Genomic DNA, 22989 nt, shown 5'->3' with positions numbered 1-22989 from the left:
TAGTATAAAGCTTAGTATATAGGTAATTGTACTAGAATAATACCGGTAGGTACTACAGTAATAGGTAATATTAATAGAATATATTGACTAATAATCTATATATATAAATGCAAAAACCACTCACGCTGTAGTCACGAAAACTCCACAACCATAAAGCCTACGAACTTGAAATTTGCCATGTATGTTCCTCTTGGCTTCTAGGTGCTCACTAAGAAAGGATTTTTCGAAATGACCATCAGACCATTAGTATTTCCTATATTATGATTAACACGCTCTGATGCTAAGGAGTTCTATTCCCCCTCCCCACCTGAAAAGAAATCTGTTCCAAATGCAAAACACAAGCAGAGGAGAGGGGTTTCACTTTCAGTTTTACTTTCACATCAGGAAGCAGCTTTAATAAAGAACACTTGAGCTAAGCCACAGCCAGGCTCCTTCCTGTCTCCTTCTTGCTCACACAGCAAATATTGTTTCACTTTCCAAACACCCCTCCCTCAACTCTCTCACACACTGACAGGACGCAAGCCAGATGAATACCGATGGATGTTGGTAGGCAGAGGCAGCATTTTTTTCTCCTTATTTTCCTCCTCAGTTCAGACGAATCTGTTCCTTCTACTGTAACACCAGTTAAAGGGAAAAGAGGCAAAAAATGCAGAAAAAGATTTACAGATGCGATTAGGAAAATACAAGTAAGGGAAGCTGCACACAAATATCGTCAAATTTAACCCCAAGTCAGTAGACAGGCTGTAAAAAAGTATACATCTAATAACCCCCAAACATCCATGGTTGCTGCTGGGATTAAAGGGCTTTAAAAACCCATCTATTTTATTGTTGTTACACTTACAATAATGTCTTCATCTGTAACAGAAATTTAGCTTACCATCTCTAATGAAATAATACAGTCACTTTTTAAACTACTCATTAATTTTCAAGCTTTAAGTGTCAATTTATCAAGCCCCATCACATAGTTTCGTAGCGAAGCCTGGGCGTCCAGCTAGTAGTATATAATACAAACTTCAGAGTAATAGTAATTTAAGAGAATATAGAGTAATAGCAATTGTCATAGTAATAGAATAGTGATAGCAATAGAAAAGAATATAGGAAGCACACATATATCACTTTGGTATGTTTGTTTTTACACCCCTCACCCCAGAACTCCAATCCTCACAGGAGTTATAAAGAAACCATCTGTCCAGAATCCAGTGCTTTTCTCTCTGTCTCTGTCTCTGTCTCTGTCTCTGTCTCTGTCTCTGTCTCTGTCTCTGTCTCTGTCTCTGTCTCTCTCTCTCTCTCTCCTGGGTTAATTCAATTGGGCATGGTTTAAAAAAAGGGACTTGTGACAGGGACCCTGCGACACGACTGTGAGCAGGCTGTGACGGCCAGAACTATGAGGACCCACATTCACCAATGTTACAACTTTGAATAGTCACTGAATGAATAACTCAAAGAATACCTACACTGCATTTAGATATAAACACATACCAACCCTCCCACCTAAAAACAGCAAATGTTTACTATGTTTTTACTTGGATTTTGGACACTTTCTAGAAAAGTTCATTCATTTTAAGGTTTATAAGGTAAAATAAAAATATACTATATAGGTCTCAAACTGAGATTAATAAAGTTCTTGTTTCAAGATGATGAGACTTCATGACATTAATTAGCTAATTTTTAGAAGACACCAGGGGGCTATACAGAATGGTTTGGGAGTTGCACGTGGCCCTATATGGCCTCAGTTTATGCATGCATTCTTGGTTTATTAATTCAAATGTTCACAACACATGCATTCCTGGTTTATTAATTTAAAATATTTGCAGAATAATGTTTGCAAAAATGTTTACAAACTTATCTTTGAACAGTAAGATAAAACAGCAATTTATTCCTGTCGTAAGGGAGTGACCCATTCCTGTTTAATGTGCTCGCCTTTTCTTTGAATAATATATGCAACTCTATCTTCTTTAAAAAAAAGAGGAGAGGAGAGTATAATTTTTCTTATGCAACAGATATCATTATCCCCAGTACTCTTCATTTATTAGTAGCAGATCATTCGTCTGTCATTGGACAAAAGATGTAATAAGAACACGGTCCAAACTCTACTTTCTCTCAATATTAGCATGTTTTCTAACATGTGTATATGTGTATGAGTGAATGCATTGATTAGTGGGGTCACAATACCTTAAAATCTGGTAAAAATCAGGTTGATATATCAATTGATCATCATCTGCCTGGATTGTGGAAGTTTCCTTTTACAGCTGATTAAATCTGCAATGGAATACATAATCAAATCACTATTACAGTAATAAGATTTTGCCCTTAGCAAAATAATGCAGGTTGTACAATACTAATAAATCTCCAGCTTATTAGAACCCGACTGCTTAAACTTAACCATCATAAAGCTTTTTTATTTGCAAAGTAAGTTCAAATTATATGAAAAGTGTATTCGAATCATATGTAGGGAGAACAGAATGTATTAAGGATCTTGTTAAAGACAATAATAATAATAATATTCTTGAGCCCCTGCTGTTAAAATACTACTACTAACAAACCTTGCCCAAGTTCATATTATTATTTTCTTGGCATCGATAACAGAATGTCAGCAAACTCCCAACAGAGCAGCATCTGGGGGAACAGGCAAGAGGGGGTCAGAATGATGAAAAGGACATCACAATGCAAGCTTTGTCCCTTGAGATGCCACATGCATGTCCAAAAGGGGCAGAACCTGTGCCACCATACCACCTTGTTGCTTTTCAACATTCAAAGCGGACAGATCTTGAAAAACCTACCGGCTCAACGTACAGTAAAAGCAATGTGAAACATTTTAAGTTATACTAATAGCTTGATATCAACAACAATCTTGGTGCTTTGGGAATGAGCCACCTATACAGTAAACTCAAAAGCATAGATTCTGAGCAATCACTCACTATTTGATTTCTCCATCTGATATATTTTTTCTCTTTGTAATTGTAAACACAGATATACAAGCTTCTTACTTCTGTCCTAACAGTCAATGACAGTTTATTTATTTAGAAAATGGATACAGCTATTCTGCTAAGCAAATAACTCTTGGTGGTTCACAATTAAAAAAAGATAAAAAATAACATACAGATTCAAAAAATATAGTAAATGCAAAATTCAAAAGCCGACCTAATCTTCAGTCACAAATTCATCAAATCAGGTTCCACTAACAACCTGGTACTTAAGCCTATGGGAAAAAACATTTTTTAACAGACACATTATTGTCAGTAGCAGATTCGTCTCCATCAATATAAATTTTCTTTTAACTTCCAGATAACATTAAAACACAGACAGAAATGTTAATTCCATAATTTAAATGCCCACATTGCAGTTTGGCTTCTTAATTAAACTATCTGAATATAAATATCCAAACTGCAAAAAATGCACATAGGAATATTATGCAGTGATTTTATTAAAAAAATCCTTAATTTATTAAATTTCCAAAAAGTAATTGAATGCTTATATAATCTAATATTCCACATTATCTGTATTTTAGAAAAGCTCTTTAAGTTCCATAACAAACTGTGTACAGAAAAATTGAAGTTAAAATTTAGATTTATTAACTAAATTTTGCTTAATTAGATAAACTGTCAAGCTCATTTTTTTTAGTTCAGAAATTATTAGAGTTAATAGTGTGAAAAGCCTTCATAAAAGACATAAGAAAACCGGCTATTAAAAATAAAGGTGTACACAAGAAAAGGTTACTATTTCACATCTCAAGAATAGACTGCCAAAAGCATAAGTTGAATAAAATGTAAAATACATCTGCACACAACCAACAGGAGGAGCTAATGTTTACAAAGCACATGGATTTTACAAATCTACAAAGTCTATTGTTAAAACAAAACACAGAAGATGGGGCTTTTCATTTATTCATAAATATTTCTTAACAGTTCCCTAATGCTTCATTATTATGAAGCGTTTATATTTAACTGTTCAATATTAATTTACTACCCCCCCCAAAAAAAAAACCCCAAACAAACAAACAAAAGGAAAATACAATTTCAGTGTTAGTAATTTAGGTGCCACAGCACTAACCTTAAAAAAGAGACTTGTTCATTTACAGGTACAATGTCACATCGCTATGCACAATGTAAACAAAAGACAGTGGCATGCACCCCAGGCTAAGGATGTCAGCATTTTTTAAACACCTTTCTGGCTGTTGCATTTTATAGTGATGCAATTTGACCTACATTTCAGTGGCCAAAGACAGAGGGAGATAGAGAAAAGGAGATAGAAAAGACAGTAGCGGTGGTGTTGGTGGTGGTAGCTGTGGTAGGAAGGTGTATGCGAGACACACACACACAGAGTGAGAGACAGACACATTGATAGTGGGGAAGAGACTGAAATTGTTTATCCACCAATCCACTAACTGGGGTTTTAACTGATGCTACAAAGGATATAGAGTGGGAGCAGAAATCTTTTTTAAAAGTTTCAATGATAAAAAAATGTTCTATTTACATAATGTCACAAATATAACACTACAGAAAGTGGAAAGCATAAAATAAGGTCAGGGTATTTGATTTGGGGACAAAAGTTAATACCATCACTAAACAAAGGAGAAGAATCCTAGAATAAATATTGTAATGTGGAGTTCTTATCAATCTTTCATATATGTTATCATTAATACATTGCATAATTCAAATCTTATTTATTTACTGAAGGATATTTTTTTGCTTGCATAGAAACATGTTCATGTTTCTACACCCGCTATAAAGGCCATTTATAGTGGATTTTCTTACAGTATCTTCCCAAAGGAAGCTGTTTAGCAAATTGAGCTCAAACATATTGTAGCTCAAGAGAGCTATTGGCGTCCCCAATTTATAATCTTCACATACAGTAAAAGAACTGTAAGACATAGGATCTGTCTTGGGTTTTCCTTTGCCTATCCTATTGGCTATGGAATATGATAAAGCAAAACCTGTAAATAAACCAAGGATAATGGAAATAGAGCCAGTTAGATCTGAGCAGTGCTTCAAACTTCTTCAGTTAAGAAAGACTTCAGTATGTTATCTCCTCCTTTCTAATTTCCAACAATTGGAAATCCCAAGCCACAAGGCTTTTACTTTGGCTCAGTGCCCTCCCTTTTGCTGTTCTTGAAGGCAGATATATGACACGCCCTTTGGCAGACAGAGTGCCCATGTGCTACCAATCACGTCTTCCTCTTTCACCCATTTTACAGAGGTGATTGTTATGATCATTTAGACTTCAATTCCTGCATGGGTGTCATGCCATACAAGCCATTGCTACATGTATTGGCTACTTTTAGATGAGAACCTTGCCATTAAGAACAGATAATTCTCAACTTGCAACCACAATTGAGCCCAAAATTTCAGTTGCTAAGTGAGATATTTGTTAAGTGAGTTTTGCCCCATTTTACGGCCTTGTTTGCCACAGTTGTTAAGTGAATCACCGCAGATGTTAAGTTAGTAACACAGTTAAGTGAATCTGGCTTTCCCGTTGACTTTGTTTGTCAGAAGGTCACAAAAGGTGATCACATGACCCCGGGACCCTGCAAACGTCATAAACATGAGTCAGTTGCCAAGCATCTGAATTTTGATCATGTGACCATGGGGATGCTGCAATGGTTGTATGTGTGAAAAATGGTCATAAGTCACTTTTTCTCAGTGCTGTTGTAATTGAACGGTCATTAAATGAATGGTTGTAAGTTGAGGACTACCTGTACACTGCTGCAAAAATCTGTGCAGCGGAGTAAATAGAACTCAGTAGATTCTGACAGACTCTATTTCTGGCCCAGACAGAGCAATATTTACATCCATGCACCGTGTAGTTAATTCTATATTAGCTTCAGCATCTTGATAGCATCTTAGGCTTCACAGCCCTGCATATTTATTTAGGCTTGGGATGGCATTATACATGCATATATGCATGTATGACCATCATACTGGTGTGTCTGTACCAAGGCTCATAAACATTTTAAGCAGTATAAACTGAAACAGCTGTTTTTATCTCCCAAACCTCTTAGCTCTAAATTTTAACTTCTAAATATTAATCTCCATTTTCTAATCAGATAACTCTTAGTGTTTATTACTTAGCCCTTCCTCAAGGTTTAGAAATAACTGCTAAAGACCATTTTATGGCTCAGAGTTTCATGTGTTGTTTTTAGTTTTGTACTTTTCTATACTGTTTAGTTTTACATTGTTCACTTTTAGTGCTCATGTTTCGGGTAAACTCTGGACTATCTTCCCCTACAATTTTTTTTCAAGGTTTATTGGGTTTTTATTTTTAAACATATATCAAACATATATTTTAAATATATATTCAATATTTCAGTGTTCCATTCTAATGTCAATGATCTTGAACATACATCTTTCAACCTCTCAATTTTCCATCTAATTATTACTTATTTTTGATTTATATAGAAATTATAACTACTAATATTCCCCCTAATTTCTACCTCTATTCTGTCTTAAAACACATATTTATGTTAATATATAGTCCTTCACATAAAGGTGTATATTCTTATTTCTACCTCTATTTCTAGTTTTTAATTAACCATCATATTAGAAAAAAGAAGAAAGGGGGGGAGGAAAAAAAATTATTCTATCCATCATCCCTTGCCTCATACTTTCTTACCTCATAAGAATTGAATACTTCAATTCTTACTTGTTTTTTGGCTTTCCTTCCATACTCCTCTCTGGGATCTTTGTCTCTGTCAACATCTGTATCTTCATTATTCCATCTAAATATTTCTCCTATCTCTATCCTCCTAAGCTGCCATATCTCCAGAGTATCCATCCATAGTCCTATCTCCCTTTCAAACTATCTCCCTTCCAGATTATCCAATTACAATTCCTTTTTATATTTCTCAAGTTTTTCTCATCCTTTTGTTTTATTTGGTAATTTGTCTGTTTCATCTTTTCTTCCATTCTTTCCACCGCCTTCTCTCTTTCCTGGACTCTTTGATCTTCATTCATTGCCAGTAGTATCATAGTTTCTACTTTGTCACTTATGCCTTGGATTAAATCTTTTATCTCTCTTTGGTTCTTTGCCATGATATCCCTGATGCTTTGAAACATCCACATCATTTCTCTTGAAATCTCACTCATTTCCCCCTGAAAAGGCATCTTGTTTTAGTTTAATAAGTCCACTTTTAGTCAGGGCCACAAATGAAATATTCAGTTTTGCTCATTAAAGAGTTCAATAATCATAGCTCTTTACATCTCAGGGTTATTAATGAATTCCATTTAAATAGTCCAGACAGTTTCCACACAACAAAAGTCACTTTACTTTACTTAAAAGTCTTCCTTATCACAATAGTAAAGTAATTAATTATAGGACAGTTAGTATCACTACAATCCTTCAAAAAGACGTTGTTTCTTCTGTCAAAATTTTCCTAGATTTGTAGGGGTGCAGTATATTCCATTCACCAATAGATGGCAGTATCAACAGAGGTTTCAACATTGTTTCAAATGTCATAAATTAAAATCTAAAATTAATTCCATTTATAGAGACAAAATTAAATACTTGAATCAATTGAGGTCCATAGTTCCAGCATATTTTAATGCCTACCCAGTTTAGAATCCAATTTTCTTTGATTAAAAGATCTTTAGCTTTTCTCCCCTCAGTTCCTTTCATTCGGGTCTAGGATTTTTCTCTCTATGGTTATTTGCTGCTTTAAAAAAGGGTAATTCTAAGAGTCTCTTTTCTTCTTTGGATTTTCTTTTTTCCTTTAAGTTTAGGGACTAAATGCAAAATTTAAAAAAAGGAATCGTCTCACCCAGCTCCAATCACTGTTCATTAACTCTGCTCCAGCACCAGTCTTAGGTGTTCCTCAGCTGTCTCAGCTTCATGGCAGCCATGTTTAGGCTGCCTCTTCTCCTCGTCGTGGCTGAGAGGGAAAGAAAAACCTCGGGTCAGGCAGGAGAGTTGCAACTCTCCGTGACCACACAGGGCACCCCGCTTTGCTTTGCCTCCCCTACAGGGAGGCTTTGGCTCCTCTTGGAGCCCACTTATGACCCAGATTTGAAGTGGGGATGAAATGTGATGAAGTCAGATGACTGCATTTTGGGCATGTGGCAACCAGCCCATATTTATGGCTCCTTGTAAAGTCCCTGGTCATGATTTATGATTTTTTTTTTTTTGCTGAAAACTAGCATTTACTTCCTCTTCCTGGCAAAAAATCACCCATTGGGTGAGCTGAACAACCACTGTAAAAAGGTTGTAAAATCAGTCACGTCACATGATGACCCTTTTTAATGACCATCATGACTTACAACTATAATTCCAAGCTCAATTATGGTCATTACGTCGAAGGATGTAAAAGGATAAGACTAGTTACTGTAAAATGACACAATTGATTTAAAAAGTGAAACAAAAAATAGAATGCAAAACATCGTTAGTAAAGATTTGGGTTAAGATTTGGATCTCTAGCAGGCATGTAAAATGTGTAAATGTAGGTGGCTTCATAAATTTCAGGTAAGCATTCCCCTGTGAATGGGCTACCACCAAAAAGGCCTTGCTGTAAGTAAGCAGAAGAATCAGTGGTTTCTTGAACCTATCGATCTCCTCAAAGGAATTAACCTGGAGGCTAATGACAAAAATGATCTGTTGGATATTCTGGTCTTGTGATTATATTTTTTGGAGCCTTATGTCAAGTACAAGAACAAAAAATTTAACTCGACTCAGCAGCTACCTGAAATTAGTACATAGTGCAGGTACTTGAATCCCAGTGTAACAAAAGGGTTCAACATCTTGGTCCCTTGTTTTGAAGTTTTTCTTTACTCTCTCAACCTCCCTTCTGGCTTTAGGCTGCCTTTTATTGCCCACTAATTATGTTCAGAGCCAATCTCTCTTCAGCATTTTTTCTCTGTACCTTTCCTTTAATTACAAAGTCACCGGCACTGATATATGAATTCACTATTAAGAGAGATTATTACAATTAGAAAGTATTTCTATATTCCTTCTATTGTTTGACAGGTTAATATTGAAATATTCACCTTTGTGGAAGCCAGAGGTTGCTCTGAACATATGCTGTATAATATGGAATCTATCATATCAGATCTAACATCATCTTTGTAAACAGATAAGCTGCCTTTGTAATTCCTGGTGACTACATGCACACAACCATACAGTTTCCTTGGCAGACCTTCAGAAATGGTTCGCTGCTGCCTTCTTCTGGGATGTGTATTAACTTTCCAGTTTAGCCTACACCCCCAGGACTTCCTGGTATTTTCCTACTAGGTACTAATCAAACCTGATTCTGCTTAGCTATCAAGTCTAGGCAATACCTGCTTTACATCTTATTAAAAATTAATTTAATTTAATATATTCAATTTACATGGCTGCTCACTTGTCATGACAAGTAACTCTGGGCAGCTAACATCAAAATACATAAAAACACACAAAGACCATTATGGCAATTGGAAAATAACTTGCTTTAGCACAGACGAATGGCTCACACAACATCCTGTCCCAGTGCCAGAGGGAAGAGCTGTTTTCAGAGCCTTTCTGCAGGGCATCAGAGTCACAGCTATCCAACTTTTTTGGGGTGGTGAATACTGTTCCATAGGGCACAGCAATATAGAAGGCACACTTCTTGGATTACACAAATCAGAGAGAGTCTGGTAGTAATTTTTGAGATTACCAATTTTGCTTAAGGCATAAACCTTCATGAGCTGTAGCTTATTTTGTCAGATGCATGGAGTAGCTAGATTAATGTGGAATGTGGATACATTTGGATGAGGGAAAAGCGGAAGGGAACACAGAATATTTATAACAAGATTCCTTAGAAGGCAGATAACAAACATCTACCAGTTAATAAGTAATTAGCCTTGTGCTTGTTAAGTTTTTCTTAGATAACCTGAAACCTCTTGATGTAAGCTCAACTGTCTCCAGATCAATTACTTCCAAAGTTTTCATTCCAAAATCACAACTTTCAGATTTGTGAAGAAATGTCCTAGGAGGGTAAATTGCTTAATAATACTTTGTTCTCTGTTCTGAGTTTTAATCTTAAATTTCTATTTACATTAATGGATAGATGGTGAGGATACAGATTTCCTGTATGCCGTGCTCTTTATCTATTGCTTTACAATGACATTAAGGAAGTGGATTTGTCCTATAGTTATGTCCAGGCTTAGATTGGTGGCTGAATGGAAGTTTATTGTTTGTTTGTTTGTTTGTTTGTTTGTTTGTTTGTTTATTTATCCATCACATTTGTATCCCATCACAATTACAGTACAGACCCCTTATCCCGTAATTCAAAAAGTAAGAAAACAGAAAATAAAATGAAATATAGAAACATAAAAATAGGACGAATAAAGCTCAAACACATTCTTGGTATCAGGTCCAAAAACTCTCTGGAAAAGCTCCTTCAGCTTTTTCTAGACAGTGAAGAATGTTGGGCAAATCTCCAATTGGGGACATATTCTAGAGGGCCAGCCGCATCACTGAAAATCAATGCTCCTCCATTCCCACCGACCAGTTAGGCCAAGTTAAGTGGGAGATGCAGTCCTGCAGATTAACCAGATACCAGGCCATAAATGGCTTTACAGGTAAAAGCAAACTTTAAATTGCACCAAGAAGCAAATAGGAAACCAGTGCAGAGCCTACAAAACAGGTATAACTTGTGTCCACTTTTGTGAAGACCTGGGCCACTGCATTTCCTCCCACCGAAGTTTCTATAAAGGGTGATCTTTAAAGGTAGCCCCCTTTAGACTGTTTTACTGTAGTCTAATTGAGGGGGTGGGGGTGGGAGAGGAATGGAGCTGTTAAGCCATGGTGGTCATGTCTCCTCATTCCAAACAGGGCCACAACTGGCGCACCAACTGAAACTTGGCAAAGACTCTCCTGGTCATAACCCCACCTTCTGATCAAGCAGGAACTATGAGTCCAAAAAAGACCCCCAAGTTGGGGATCTGCTCCTTTCAAGGGCAGTGCAACTCCACCCAGAAACAAAATAGGGGGCACACACAGGACTACTGGTATCTAAACAGTAGCAGTCTTGTTTAGGTTTAAACTTGTTTTCTGCCTTCTATACCCACACAGCTGTCAGATACAAGGGCAAGATTTCAACAGCTTCTCTAGCCTGGGCTGGGATCATGATACACAATTAGATATCACTGGTATATTGAAGATACTGGATTTCAAATGCTGAAAGACCTCCCAGGGGCTTCATACAAATTTGAAATAACAAGTGGAAGAGAACCAACCCCTGTGGCATCCACCAAGGGAGTAACCATGGGGCCAATCTCCCCATCCCAGCGACTGCCTATTGCAATTCAAAGCTTAAGAAAGTGTCTTATATAATATACAGATAGTTCTCAACTTACGACCAATCGTTCAGTGACCTTTCCAAGTTACAAAGCGACTTACAACTGGTCCTTGCACTTAATAACCGTTGCAGCAGCATCTCTATAGTCACATAATCAAAACTGGGGCACTCGGTAACCGGCATGTATTTATAAAGGTTGCAGCATCTTGTAGTCAGATGCTCATTCTTTGTAACCTTCCCAGCCGTCTTCTGACAAGCAAAATCAATGGAAGAAGTAGGATTCGCTTAAGGACCACTCAATTCATTTCACAAGTGTTGTGAATCGCTTAGCAACCATGGCAAAAAAAGTTTGTAAAATCGGATGTGACTCACTTAACAACTGCCTTGCTTAACAACAGAAGTTTTGGTCTCAATTATAGTCGTAAGTCGAGGATCACCTGTCCTATTATATATATTACAATTGCAATCTTTCAAAGAGATTTCATATATTCAAGAAGTTACTTGATTTCATGAGCAGATGAATTATTTATGAATCTATTCTTCCTCAAATGGTGATTTTAACAATTTCTCTCTTTTAGAAAACTTGCAGAGAACGATCAAAAGACAGATGGACAATTATAATCAGTACTTTAAAAATAACTTTTATAATCATAATTTAAAAATAACCTTTAACCTTCACAATAAATAAAATTGGCATGAGCACAAACACTGCTTTCAAAGTACTAATTTAAACAGTAAAATATACAATTAAAAATGTTTTATTGAAGTATTCATTGTAAAAACTGCAAATTTCTAGATGCATTTAAATAAAGCAAATTGTACATACAATTCAGTACAGATTTTTAATTCTATAGCTGTAAACTAAAATAATCGTAAGTTAATTCAATGTGATAATAAATGGGACATTTGACTATAAGGCCATGTTGTTAATGCCTGTGAAAATGCATCATATTTCTATGATAAAGTTATACACTTACTTGAACTTTATTAAGTTTATTAAGCTCAACTTTTCTCAACTTGCTACATATAACAGTGTTTGTTTCTTGATAACAACAATAAAAATATCCTGCCTGGACATTTTCTTAAAAATTCCACTCTAGCCCACAGCCCTGGGATTTCCTTGTGGTCTACTATCCAAATACTAGAAAAGTCAATTAACTTTTGCTTAACTTCTGGAATCAAATAGAAATTTGGAAAATATTGTTTAAATTTAAAAACTGAGAATCGCAAATAACTATTCTATAGGTAGTCCTTGATTTATTATTAGTTGTTTAATGACTGTTTGAAGTTAACAGGGACCTTAAAAAAGCTACTTACAACCTATCTTTGAAATTACAGCTACCTCATATTTTGAGCCCTTGGCAACTGGCTCACATTTACAACTAGTTACAGTGTTCCACAGTCATGTGACTGTGATTTGTAACAATTTTTGCAGTTTTCCAGCAGAAAAATGGCCAAAAATACCTATTGAATAGGCTGAATTCGTTTAACGGCCATGTAATTTCTTAAGACCCATTTTATGACTGGTGTAAAAACAGCCATAAAATCAAGTATGGTTACATGGTGCCTCAAATTACAACCACAATGACTAACAAGTAGTCCTCCCTTAATGACCAATCATTTCACGACTGTTCTAAGTTACCATGGCCATGGAAAGAGTGCACTCCCTGGTCATCATAAATAGTTGTGCTACCCCCTCATGGTCATGTAGCTGCATGTTGAGCAGGCCAGCTTTACAACTGGTCACAGTTGTATTAAACTATTAAAATTATTAAAATCCTTTTTATTACTTTAAAATGTAATTTAAAATATATCCTTGATAGAGTCAACAACATTGCAAAAAGCAAAGAGAGCACTGTAAATTAGACAGCTTCTCAGCAAAATGAAGTACCAGATCACTTATCTTGTTTCAGTCTGCATAAAAATGATTAACTCAACTGCTAGCATCTAATATATATAAAAATCATTATTTTAAGAGAATAATATGTAGATTTTTTGGGTTAAATTATACTAAAGAGAAAAACCAGGATTAAATAGAATGTTGTTCACGCTAAAAGATTTCTCATCATGTACTATTAGTAGGAAATAAATGAGTTTGTGTCATTTTAGGACAAGCAGTTCCTCAATTTCAATGCCAAGCCTAATTTCTGAAACACACCTGACAGTTAAAATACTGCAGTAGGACACACCTTGCTTTACTTTAAAACAAGTACACAAGAATACTTCCTAAACAGTACCAAAATAATTATAGAGTTTGCTTCATTTTTAAAAAAGTTAAAGCAGTTAGTAACAATTCTAGTTGCTTCAGGTATAATTCACAAACGACTACTATGGTACAATTTTCATTAATTTCAACAGATTTCCACAAAGTAATAAAACAGGTAGCATAATTTCCACTAAGGCAATCACTGAAGCTAAAACTCATTAAAGTATTAATCCAAGTTAATTTTTAGCTCTTATGCAGTGGACCAAACCTCAAAAACAATATTTCTATGAAATGACACAGTTTCCTTAACATATAAGAACAAGAACGTCTCTGCAGCCTTTGAATATCCAATGCAGAAAGAACACCCTGCCACATGGCATCCTACAATGATTCTGTAGTTAAAAATATTGATTGACATTACTTTCTCTGTAGTCCCTCAAAAGAGTCCTCAAGAATCAAATAAAATCCAGTACTGTGATTCATATTTAAATATTAATCACAGTACAAATATTTATTGGCAGTAAGGAAGAAAACAACAGAAGCAGTGTATTTTCTTGGAAGCCTAAAGGTTGACTTGATAGATTAAAACAAATCAAGCTACATCTTTTTAAATCAAATTATCAAACCATCAGCAATGTTCACTTCAAAAACAGGTTGTTCCCTAACTGTGCAGCATTCAAGGACAACTCTAGCAGCATAGCAAAATTTCACATTTTGACAACTCCTATTTCTAACAAGAACACCCAACACTCCTTTATGGTAATGGCTTCTACCTAATAGGTAAGATCAGGGAAGTACATATTAAAACCTGTATTTATTTGGCAAAACTCACACATACTGTTCGACTTGCTTTGTGAAGTAGACATAGCCTTTCAGACACAGCTTTGCATTGTCCCAGGGGTTAATTATCCTGACTCATTACTCATCCGGCTTTCATGGCTAAGTCCATACTAAATCTCCCAGTCTTCTGGTTTTCTAGCCTGGTACCTTAACCACTTGACCAACAGACTTGCTCCCTGCAGTTTTCTTGGCAAGATTTTTCAGAAATAGCTTGCCATTGTTTCCTTTGTTAAGACTGAGAGAAAGTGACTGCCCAAAGTCACTCAGCTTTGTGTCCAAGGTGAGATTTGAATTCAGTCTCCCAGTTTCTACCCTGATGCTTTAAATCTCTACAACAAATATGTTTGAGCCATTCTCTGTCAGCCCTCCCAGGTGACCCTGATTAGATGAGCTAATTTTATTTTATTGTAAGGCTACATTAACAGAATCTTGCAGGTCTGAAGGTACATTCACCACTTTTAATCATGATCAATTACAGAGAGTCCATCCTAAATCTCTTTTTCTGAACATTATGCAACTGTGCATTCCTCCTCTTATTTAACTGCTTCCTAGGCAGCATTTCTTGCCCTTGTTCCCCAAGGTCATTCATATATTCCATTAAACTCCCCAGTTTGTGAGTCATAATTGAATGTGTTCCTACCATTAATGGGACTACTTTGCCCTTTACTTTTCTCATTCCCTCTAGCTCCTCCTTCAGGCCCTGGCACTTCTTCAGCTATGCATACTCCTTCCTGATGTTGCTGGCACTACTACATCTGTCACCACCTGTCTTACGATCCTTCTCTTCTACCATAGCAATAGCACTTACTTATATACACCGCTTCACAGTGCTTTACAACCCTCTCTAAGTGGTTTACAGAATCAGCATATTGCCCCCAACAATCTGGGTCCTCATTTTACTGACCTTGGAAGGGTGGAGGCTGAGTCAACCTTGAGCCGGTGAGAACCGAATTGCTGGCAGCCAGTGATAAGCAGAAGTAGCCTGCAGTACTGCATTCTAACCACTGTGCCACCGCGACTCACCACAATGTCCAGTTCCTGTATGTCTATCTGGAATAAACAACACCTCCACCAACACTGACAGGGCAATCTACTGTACATAAACAGAGAGCAAATCCCATTCTCATCTGGCACTAAAGATGTTACTTAATCTGGTATCAAAACAACTGCAAGCAAATAGCCAATCCCCACTGTTTCTTATTTATCTGCCCACATATACATAGCAATCTGAGGTATATTTTAGCTAAAAAGAAAAAGGATTTCCATAGGACATAGTGAACAAGATAATCATGGATGATCACATCATGTATCAGTATACAATACACAACAGATCAATTCATTCACTCCGGTGGTTCTCTTCTTCACAAAATAGTTTCAAAATAGTATATTGATCATAGTGATCAATGCTGCAAAAACACCACACCAAAAGAAATAGAACTAAAAAGCTTCTTGGTTACTCTTAACATCTTCACTTGAAGGAATAGTATCTACTTATATATGATATTAATAGAGTAATAGAAAAGAATAATGGAATTGGAAGGTACCTTGGAGGTCCAACACCCCCACCCCCATACAAGTAGAAGACCCTATAACATTCTGGACAAATGACTGTCCAAGCTCTTCTTAAGAACCTCCAGTCAGTGTACCCACAACTTCTGAAGGCAAACCACTCTTCTCACTATCAGAACATTTCTTCTTAATACTTAGTTCACTGTCAGGAAATGTCTTCTTAGTTACCTATATTGACATAATGGATTAATTAAAAACATTTAATTTTAATATGTAGAGCTATTCAATGTTTGCTGAAATAGAAAGTAGAATTTAACTTTAATCAATTCATCCTTTGCCTGCTCTGAAATCTTATTTCTATCCAAACTTTTGGTAATGTGTAGTATTTGCTAGCATAAGAAGGCAATGAAGAGATTGCCTTCCAATCGGTAGCATGCTGTCTGGAGTCAACTGAATGAAAAGGGAAAGAAGAAAATGTTGACCACAAGGGAAAATGTAAAATTTAACAGTAACAAGTGGCATTTTTATTTCAAGATCCCCAAAGTAGAAAAAGAAACCAAGTAGCAATTCACAACAAATCCAAATTCTATACTGTATGAGTTCTTACCTGAAGAGGGCAGCATCTTCTAGGTACAGAAACCCAAGTAAGCTTTATGTGATGCATTATGTACCTATATACTTAAAATTTCTTTTTGAATATGTTGTCATATTGAAAAAAGGCTGCATATTTCATATTCTTTCAAAAATTTCACTCATTCCGAGAAAGAAAATATGTTATAGATTCTTTATTCAGAGATAATTCTGTCTGTATATTTAATCCAGAAATTTTAGTTAAAATTGTAAAACTGAAACCATCCTTTCCTTCCAAATGTCATTACTGTGTTTCCCCGAAAATAAGACCGTGTCTTATATTTTTTAGAACCCTGAAATAAGCACTTGGCCTTACTGTCATGTGCTCAAAAGCCCTATTCTGCTTATTATCAGGGGATGTCTTATTTTGGGGAAAACAGGGTATATTTCTGTATTGCTAAGGTGGCACCTTTTTGGTTTTAAGTTACAAAACTAGAGTTATGTCTACACATCAATGAAAGCACTATTTCAAACTGAATTGTAAAGACTAACAAAAAATATACCAAATCCCATAATTTAAAGATAAAACAATCCAAACCAAACTGAAAATAAGTTTATTAACGTCTAACAAAAATAAGAAACACAGTATAAAAAGATAGGAATACAAATTAAAAATTGTGTTAACTTGTCAAACATATGCCAAAAATATATTAGCATCTTCAAAAACAAGATATCCAATGTTAACTTTGTGAAACGTAATTGAAAGATAAATGATACCTAACATTAAAAAAAATTGCTTAAATATGGGTAGGCTATGAATCAAAATGCAACAGATAAATTACATAAAGCAATATGTTTCCTTTTACAGTAAAAGTTATTACCTCATTACATTTGCAAGGATTATAATAGTCCATTCTGGATCATTTAATGAGCTTCAACAGATGGTTATCTACTTGTTCTCATTAATTGAGGTGAGATTTCATTGCAAGCATGAATTTCAGTAAACTTCTTAAATTGGCAAATATAAAAATGTATGCAATAATATCAGAGGAGAAAGAAAGATAAAAATACTGTTTCCAATTAAGTATACAAACCTTAAATGTATATTCAACTACCGGTAATACTATAACCTGTGGGAATGGGTTACAACCCATATAAGCTAATGCCAGGGTAATAAATGTTTAAGAGTCTTCTTTGTTTTGCTACAACTAATTAATATCACTATGCCCCAATAAATGGTTATAATAGAGACAATTACAATGTAAGGAAAGATAAAAGGCCACATTTTGCCAACTTTACAGCACTTGTTATAATTAAATGGTAATTCAGTTCTGTGTTGGCTATTCCAAATTATCTATTTATGTACCAGAAAGTACCAGAAAGAAACAATGGAGTTTGTCCCACAAATAAATATGTCTTAAATAAAGCCAACTAGACTCTCTATAGTAAATTGTATAAGGATTACTACATGACCCAATATCACTTTTCCTATTGGCTTCGGCGGAGAATGGATTTTGTGTCTTGCTGACAATTATATGGATTAGCTATGCAGCAGAGTTTCAGATTCAAAGGCAAAGTAGTGTTTTGGAGTGTGTGGGGTAAGCAAATAGCATCTGTCTGCAACTTCTTAAACCCAGTGCATCTGTTTCAAGGTTCACACTGCAGTTGTGTGGAGTTGCATGAGATTCCAGGCAAATATGAAGCTACTGTAGGACCTTAGGTCCCTCCCCTCCCCTCCCCTAGAAGAATGAAATATTATAGGAAATATTAAAAATGCATATTATTATACCTTTCTGGATGAGAAATGAAGAAATATGTTTTTTAGGCAGTCTCAATAGCCCACAGCAGATGTTAGCACTTAAGAGATAAAAAGATAGCTAGGTCTATTCATAAGCAAATGCTGTCACCCAAGATCCATCAAAGGTAGGATTAGCCCTCAGCCATAATAGGAATTTCCCAGAGGTGGGTTCTAAATTTTTTTACTACCGGTTGTGGGCGCGGCTTATTTTGTGGGTGTGGCTTGGACGTCATGTGACTAGGTGGGCGTGGCTAGCTGGTCAGTGTCATTTCTGGAAGGTCCTTGCACTTACGACCAGTCCTCGCACTTACGACCCGACTCATTTGTTTGCTTTTAACACTGATCAGCTGTAGACGGCCCTTTGAAGCCCCGCGGCAAGAGTTTAAACAATTTTTTTCCCTCTAGTCATCAGCTGGGACTCAGGAGGCAGCAATAGATTGGGGGTGGGACCAAATAAAAGGTAAGAATAACGTGGGTGGGTTGGGGGGGTGGGAGGGCGGGGGGGGAGAACCGGTTCGGTGACGTCATATTGTCACCGCTACCGGCTCGGCCGAACCGGACCGAACCGGGAGGAACCCACCACTGGAATTTCCCAAAACCTTCTTCATTACATCATCACCCAGCAAGATTCAACCAGGCCTGGGATTCAAAAGACAACCTACAAAGTTACCCCTGCATGGCCCCATGGGAGTCGACAAACCAATCAGAATACAAGCTCAAAATCAAAGCCAAACAGAGGGTATAAATCTCTCTCTCTCTCTCTCTTTCTCTCTCTCTCTCTCTCACCCATGTGTCTTTTTACCCAGGACCCAAAAAACCCATGTGGTTCTTCCACCATTAAACTGTCTTTCCAAGCACTCTCCATGTTTCCAGTGTCTTTCTTCCCACTTGGAACTGAACCCAGATGGACATTTCTTCCAACGCTACTTTTAAGGAATTGTAGGTAGATGAAACATTCATCCCCCTGCATCATTTGAAGTACCTTTGAGGCTTTGAATCCAAATAACTGTCCAGTAACATAAAACCAACATAGAAAGCAAGTATATTCAATGTTCATATAGTCACTACTCACAGAAGTAGTGTGTAGATATGATAGCAATTACACTTGGTGGAGAGGGGTGATAAGAGAATAAGACAAGCATCCAGGCACTTTTCTCTGAACAATCTATTAAGAGGGGAAACTCTGAAATGCCTAAGTTCTACTGAACTCACATTACCAGAATTATTCAGTATCACAGAATAATACAGGTAGTCCTCCACTTACAAGTTACAATGGCACTGAAAAAAGTGACTTATGACCATTTTTCACACTTATGACCATTGCAGCATCCCAAAGGCAGTCACGTGATTTACATTCAGATTGCTGACACCTGACTCACATTTATGACAGTTGCAGTGTCCCAGGGTCATGTGGTCCCCTTTTGCAACCTTCTGACAAGCAAAGCTAACGGGGAAACCAGAGTCCCTTAACAACTATGTTACTAATTTAACAACTGCAGTGATTCACTTAACAAATGTGGCAAGAAAAGCCGTAAAATGGGGCAAAACTCGCTTAACAACATACATTTTGGGCTCCATTGTGGTCATAAATTGAGGATTACCTGTAATGACTGCATTTGGGAGTCCAAAAGAGAGCTGGACAGAATTCTGGTTACAGGCACCGCTTTTTTTTTTTTTTTAACGAAAACCTTCTGATACACCACATGGATCTTAGAAAATACGTAAACTTAAGAGTTAAGAACACTCTGACAGAATTTATTTTCAATAGCAAAACTGAATAGAAATTATAGCACTCCTTTATAGAAATGTACAGTATACCAGGCTAATACAATTTTTCCTCATTTCAACAGAATGATTTAAAGATAGCAACATAAAAGATTCCTTTTGCTGCTATTGGTAAAAATAGACTATAAGAAACGCTTTCCCATTTCTGGACTGAAGACCTCAAGCTTACAACCTAATAGCATTCTAAAAGTTTAAACTGTGAACAAGGTACTAGAGAGACAGAACTGTCTTAATCTTGTATTGCATTTCCTGAGTTTCAGTTAGAAGTTATTCTCATTTCACATTTCATTTCACATTATTCGCATTTAAAGTGGAGCAAATTGCAAACTACTGCATCTTTGTTGTTTCTTATTAATACGCAGCACATTATAATCATTCTTGAAAGTTCCAAAATAAACACATTGAAAAGAAATACAAATCTGTGAAAAAAAATGTTGAAAACGTAAAAAGCTGTTCAGGTATTATTTTACTACTGATGCATGAAAACAAAATGTATAGTGTTTCAAACTTGGAGATATATTTGCTTGAAAGAAAATAGATTCCTACTCATGATTACTGAAAGCTTGCAGTTCCACAGGCCTATAGCTTGCCACTGTTACCACTGTAATTTTCAACATACAATACTTAAGATAGTACCAAAACTCCTTCTTCTTCTTTTTATAATTCAATACATTTCTATTATTTTGTCTTTCACTCTCTTTCTGCACCACAGGTGGAAATTTGACTGGTTTCAGAAGCAATTCTGAAGTACAAGGCATCCATAAGAACAAGAATAAACAATTGCTTCTGCCTCTGTGCCTGACTTTTCCCAGCATGAACACTATTCTTCACTCTACTATCAGCAGCTGATACTTAAATTGTCAGGAAAACAGAAACATAAATAGAAAAATAGTTATGCTTCCAAAACCTCCAGATTCTTCCTAACCCACAGCAGAATCTACAACGACAGGTCCCAATCTGGATTAACCACTGGATGTACAATTAAATAACAAATCTAGAATTTTTAATCTGATATACAAGGATCTCCTTATAAATGAATTGTAGAATCCATTCATATTTCCACTTTTCAATAGAGCTTTTACAAAGGAAAAAAATGGGATGAGTCACAATATTCCTCAAGTTTAATATGACTTGACTTTCCTTATTTTGAATATTGTAAAGGAAATATTTTTTTATCAAATACTCCCTCTTATTTAAAGTTGACTCCTTGGAGGTAAGTGAATTTTGTGAATTTATGGACAAGTCTATTCTTTATAACAATAAATTGCTACCACTTCCTTTCAGGTTTTTTTTTAAAAAAACTTTGCTGTTTAGTCTAAAGCTCTGAGATTACAGGGTGGTCTCCCATCCAGTTGCAAACAATGTGTGACTCTGTTTAGCCTTTTCTCACTCAGTTACTTGCTATGATCTTACTGTTTTGTTTTACCAATTATAGTTCTTCAACAAAAGCAACTACCACTAGTGAAACATATGTAACAATCTGCAAAGGCCAGCAGTAAAAGTAAAACACTATCAAAGTTATGAAAATCACTGAGGCATTGTAACATTTAATCCACTTATAAGAGTTACCAAGTGGAGACTGTCGAGAGATTTTCATTCATATATTTACAACGGTACAACAGAAATAATCATATCAACAACAGTAGAAATGGTAGACTAGGGGTTTCAAAGGCAAAATAATAGAAGTGGGATGTACATTGCTAATTTCAGAGAAGGAAAGGGAAGTAAATCCACGGTATCTAGAAATGTAGGGAAATTCATAATGGAAGTTATCAAAGAAAACAAAACATAATGGAAAAAATAGAGGTTATAAGTAAGGTAATAAACAGAATGTTACAGACACTAGGAAGAGAAAATTTCAGCAAATGGATTAGTGTACTAAAAAAAATCACAAAATCACAGGATTAGGAGAGACCTCAGAGGTCTTCTAGTCCAGCCCCCTACCCAACACATAAAGGGTCTTCTTGCAGTGATGAAAAGGAATGGGCAATGGCAGAAATGAAGGGAAAGAAATGGCAGCGACGCAATTGAAGTTATTTTTAGCATATGTGTGTTTTCTGATATTAATGCTGGAACACCACCAGTAAAAGAACAGCAGTAAATATTAACAGCAAAGCTGAAAACATACATGTGGGGAAAACGCATGAAACGATGTGGTTCCGAGAAAAGTTATATTATAAGGCTTTCAAAGAAATCAAGAGGGGCTATACAAGAAAAGTTGTATTTAGGATAGCCGGTGCCTTAGCGAAAGTGGCCAATTTCATTGGGAGACCCATCAGTGATGGCAAAGCTACGGTTGATGACAGTAGCGTCCGTCTCGACGATGGATACTAAAATCGATAAACAAGGCGGGAAAGATGGAAGCGATAAGCAGTCAATTAGGATGACATGGCAATGAGGATGTCGATGGCAAGAAGCTCCACCGCACACAGTAACGGTGCCAGTTATAAAGGGGCATCATCACGACAGGGATGGCCGCGCACCATGTGCCGGGTGGATTGCAGCAATGGCAGTTATCAGCAACTATTGCCACCGCTACGCAATGTTACCCGCGGAAAGGAAAGTGACACACAATGGTTACCAGCTAGCCAAAGAAGAGCTGGGGAGGAAAATAAGAGCAGAACAATGAAACCCAAGGAAAGTTCCCTAGCAGCATTTTGACCCTGGCAAGCCAAGAAAAGCACAGGTGGTACAGGTGGCAGTGCCCAAAGTGGTCAGCAGGGCATGGCACAAAGCATGGTGGCAACCTCAGGGAGGCTGAGCAAAGGTCACCAAAGGTTACAAGGCCAGTGGCCAAGGCAAGCCTCCCCACCACCCCCGCCGCCATCTCACACCTGGGCAGTGGGGGGGGGGAGGAGCCCTGTCCCCTCACCTGCCACCCTCCCCGGTTTTGTCCTCACCTGGTGAGGAAGGCGCCCTGCTGGAGCGGGGAGGCCTGGCCCACAGGACCGAGGACTCCCTGGGCGGACTTCAGCAGCCCGCGGGCTCGCCTGCCTCGCCGCCTTTGCGCCCCCCCCCGCCCCCCTAACTTGTCTC

General features: G+C 36.8%; 1 long non-coding RNA gene across 1 annotated transcript; it reads right to left on the bottom strand.

Moving 5' to 3' along the window:
- Nucleotides 1-443: 443 nt before the first annotated feature.
- Nucleotides 444-22988, bottom strand: LOC139312234 (uncharacterized). Its single transcript, XR_011599982.1, has 3 exons — nt 22854-22988; nt 2173-2259; nt 444-612 (listed from the first exon to the last, which is right to left on the bottom strand). It is a non-coding gene; the product is annotated as an uncharacterized lncRNA (long non-coding RNA).
- Nucleotide 22989: the final 1 nt, after the last annotated feature.

The sequence above is a fragment of the Pituophis catenifer genome, unplaced genomic scaffold, assembly GCF_029215685.1.
Source record: "Pituophis catenifer annectens isolate HBS135680 unplaced genomic scaffold, rPitCat1.0.hap2 SCAF_2, whole genome shotgun sequence".
Classification (NCBI taxonomy): domain Eukaryota; kingdom Metazoa; phylum Chordata; class Lepidosauria; order Squamata; family Colubridae; genus Pituophis; species Pituophis catenifer.
Note: the sequence above shows the minus strand (reverse complement) of the source record. Positions and strands in the feature narration are given on the sequence as shown.